The following is a 4,453-nucleotide window of genomic DNA, read 5'->3' as shown; positions in this document are numbered from 1 at the left end:
TGCCGAACCAGACCCCCCCCTGCAGCCCAGGGAGGTCCATGGGGGAGCAGATCCCCCCCTGCAGCCCGGGGAGGACCCCACGCCGGAGCGGGGGGATGCCCAAAGGGAGGAGGCTGTGATCCCATGGGAAGCCACGGAAAGAGAAGGTTTGGAAGAAGCGGAAGGAGGGGTGGCCCGTGTGGGTGAACCGCGTCTGGACCTTGGAGCAGTGCACTCCCTTCTCCCACGAGGCGGCCAAGTGGGTGGTGGCGGCCATCGGGCTGCCCTGGCCCGCGGTGGGGGCAGTGGTGCGGGCCCTGCCCGCCGAGGAGGCGCTGGGCGGGGAGATCTTGCGGCTGGTGGTCAGAAACCTGGGGGAGTACAAGCCCCTCAGAGATTTCACGGAGGGGCCCCCTTGGCGAGACGTCCGTGAGGCGTCGGCCTACCTGTGTGGGAACGTCCTGCTCCGGGCCTTGAAGCAAAGGGAGAAACCGGTCACCCCCGACTTTGACATCTTTGGGGTGAACGTGGAGCAGGGGGACGTGGGGGTGCTGGCCTGCCGCGCCCCCGAGCTGCAGAAGGGGTTTTTCATCAGCCTGGGGTCTACTTTAATCGGCCATCCCCTCGGTGAATGCATGGCTACCTTGGAGAACGTGGGGACCCTGTTGGGAGCTGAGGGGAAAGGGGTGGCGAAGAAGGACGGGACGGGGGCGAAGGGAAGGAAATACATTCCTAGAGGGACGATTTGGAGATACTTAATAAACCAGGGGGTGAATGAAGGAGAGCTAGATAGTCAGCCCACGGGAGTTTTGCTTGCCAAAATGAAGAAGATCCTTCAGGAAAAGGGGATGAAGCAAGAGGAGATTTGGGAAAAACTGAAGCAGATCAGTCTATCGGCTCCACCCCCTATCCCAAAGAGAAAGCTGCACCCCCCCTTAGGGGACCTTAAAGATTAGGAGTCCCAGCCCCTCGTGGTGGTGGGATTAACCTCCACCACACTGACCTGGTGTGCAGGGGGAAGGGGCTGCATGGAGGTACGGTGTCTGTCGAAGGGGGGTGGGAAGTTACTTAATTGCTATGGGATCAGAGATGTTACTAGATTACCAGGGTCTTCCACTCCTGGCTAAATCTGTCTGGATATTGGGAGTGGGAAGGGGAAAAGGGGTAGAAGCCCAGTTGTGGGTAGGGGAAGATAAGCCGAATGGGTGGATAATTCTGGTAAGGGGGGGGGCGCAAACATTTTGGGTAGGAATTTGCCATCTCAGATCAAGGTAAATCTGTCCAAGGGAAAACTGTATTGTGCTGCTGCCTCAAAAAGTGAAGCAATTGCAGGAGTCCTCAAGTCAGTGAAGTGCCCATCTAAAAGTAAAACAGAAACGGAGTAGTAAATGAGAAGAGTATGGGGTGGTTCCAGCCGGAGACTCCCTCTTCCCATCCCAGTACCCATATGGTACCGAAGCACAGAAGGGTCACGAGGATACTTGGGGTGTGCAACAAAGGCTGAAAGGGACTTAAAATCCCTATTTGCACAACCTCTGTGGAAGTCCAGGGGTGTGGAGTATGTGGATGGTGGAAACCCCTAGCAGTGAATTGTAAATCCACATTGGGTTATGCCTTTGACTCCTGGGGTTGAGCACCACTTGAACAGTGGCAAATTGATTACATGGGCCCCTTCAAGAGGTTGGAGGAGGGTCTGCATCAGTTCGTATCTGCTGCCGTTGAGAGAATACCAAGATGGACAGAGGCAATGGCAGCGTGCGAGGTTACTGCTAACACCACGGTTTGGTGTCTGTGTGAAGTGTTGAATGGATGTGGTCCTCCAGCCTTAACTGATTCTGATAAAGGAAACCACTTGACAGATGCACCCATCCAGAAGTTCCTGGAAGGGGTAGGGGTGCATCAGTTAACTCGCATTTCCTACCATCCACAGTCCTCCAGGGTAGTGAAGAGAGCCAGTAGTTTCATCAAGGTGAGACAGAAGTTAATTGCCGAAGAAAGAGGGCTGTGCTGGGATGAAGCACTTCTGTTTGCATGCTGGGAAATGGGAACAAAAGAGCTTGCCAGGTACCGCTGCAGCCCTCAGTGGGCATCCTCCATGGCGATGCCAGCCGACAGCCGTGCGCCTCCAATACCGATTCGGTCCTGGGGCAGGGTTCCATCAGCAGAGAGCACAGGCCCATGCTGCTCTCCAGAGTCGCAGAGCTCAGGAGCAGCATGCTGATACAAAGCAACATGAAAATCAGCCCCCACTGGGAAATGTGGTCCTGTCCACACCCCAGGTATGAAGGGGAAGGCCCAGAGAAAATTTAGGGGTGATTGTGGCTGGTGGGTTGGGAAATGGAGAACTAATTGGAAAAAAAAAAGAAGTGGGGGCCAGGGGGGTGTTTGTGGGTAGATGGGGCCCACTGCTGGCAAATCAAAGAGACTGTTTCTAACTAATGTGTAGGTAAGATTGGTTTTCAGGATCAAATATGGCTGTGGGATCGATCGCAGGTGTGGACCACAGAGAGCCTCACCGAGGACCCTTGTCTTCGAGGTGCTCATTGTTGTGTTAAGACGGCATCAGGAATACTGTTAAAGCATTGCAGGCCCTGTTCGGTGTGTTCTGCTGGATTCTGGGTGTAACAGCGGTGGTTTGGATATGGAACATCAGTGCTGTTAATAATTCTATTTCATTCAGGAATGATGTCAAAGGAATTTTGATACAAGACCTGGAGATGATGGGGATGACCTCAGGTGTTTGGTTTCCCAGTAATAAGCATTTGTTGATAGTCCTTCCAGAATAACTGTCCTCACCTGTAAGAGAGCATGGGCTGTACCAAAAGATGGAATTAACAGATGTTTAGTTTGGATCCCCATATGGGGCAGTAGCAGAAGTTGCACAGGCTGTTAAATGGTACCTTTGCAACCAGTGTCATAACAGGGGATGCAGCTGTATCGCCTCATGTGCTCTTAAATTGTTCAGATGGTGCAGATCTAGTTTTGGCTGCTGAGCATATCCAAAACTAAAATCATACCATCCACAAACCCTGTAGGGTAGTATCCATATTAATCCTGTAAGATGGGGAAAGAGATGGGGCATGGATATGTGAGGCATGAACTGTTCTAGAATACATCCAGAGTGGGACCTGTATGTGCTGTGGCTCTCTTATGACTACAGAGTCTCCATCCTTGGAGATACTCAAAAGCTGTCTGGAGACAGTCCTGGGCAACCGGCTCTAGGTGACCCTGCTTGAGCAAGGGGCTGGACCAGATGATCTCCAGAGGTCCCTTCCAACCCCAACCATTCTGTGATTCATTCCATGAAAATGGCAGCAGTCTTGAATCATATACAAGGTAAACAGGTAACAAACTTCAGACTGTTGTTTGATACAACAGCAGTGATAACTGCCTGGGATTAACCAAATGTGGCACCTGGTAAAATCAACTGCCAAGTTAGAAAACCAAACCAACAAACTATAAGGGATTAAATTCAGTATATCTCTACCTGTTGTACTCGAGCTCAATTGTTAGCTATTAAACCAGCTTTTTCAGCTGGATTAGCTCTGTTCTAGGGAGAGAAATCTGGGGGTGAAGTTGAGCCCAGGAAGAAGGGAGGGGTGGGGGGAGGTGGTTTAAGATTTAGCAGTTTTGCTCCTCTCCTCCTCTGATTTTGATTGATAAAACATTAAATTCATTTTTTCAAGCTGAGTCTGTTTTGCCCAGGCTGGTAACTGGGGAACGATCCCTCCCTGGCCTTATCTCGACCCACGAGCCCTTTGGTTTGCTTTTCTCCCCTCTGTCCAGTTCAAGAGGGGAGTGATGGAGCGGCTTTGGTGGGCCCCTGGCATCCAGCCAGGGCCAAACCACCACAACGTGGTGACAATGTGCACTGGGCACAAGTGACCCCAGGCATGAGGGACAGCGAGCACAGGCAGGGCCGGGCACGAGCCTGGTGAAAGAGATGGCACGCGTAAGGGACACTGGGCACGAGCAGTGTCGGGGCACAAGCAACGCAAGGGATGAGGGACGTGGGTCCCTCCACCTGGGGAGGTTGAACCCCAAGCACCAGGACAGGTTGGGGGCTGAGCTGCTGGAGAGCAGCTCCGCCCAGAGGGACCTGGGGGTCCTGGTGGATGACAAGGTGGCCATGAGCCAGCAGGGTGCCCTGGTGGCCAAGAAGGCCAATGGCACCCTGGGGTGCATCAAGAGGAGCGTGGCCAGCAGGGCGAGGGAGGTTCTCCTCCCCCTCTGCTCTGCCCCATTGAGACCCCACCTGGAGCTCTGCGTCCAGTTCTGGGGTCCCCAGTTCAAGAAGGATGAGGAGCTCCTGGAGAGAGTCCAGAGGAGGGCAACAAGGATGATGGGGGGACTGGGGCATCTCCCCTAGGAGGAAAGGCTGAGGGAGCTGGGCTTGTTCAGCCTGGAGAAGAGAAGGCTGAGAGGGGATCTCATCACCATGTACAAATATCTCAAGGGTGGGGGTCACGAGGAC

The sequence above is a fragment of the Egretta garzetta genome, unplaced genomic scaffold, assembly GCF_000687185.1.
Source record: "Egretta garzetta isolate BGI_Z169 unplaced genomic scaffold, ASM68718v1 scaffold685, whole genome shotgun sequence".
In the NCBI taxonomy this organism is placed as follows: Eukaryota; Metazoa; Chordata; class Aves; order Pelecaniformes; family Ardeidae; genus Egretta; species Egretta garzetta.
This window is presented reverse-complemented; position numbering follows the sequence as displayed.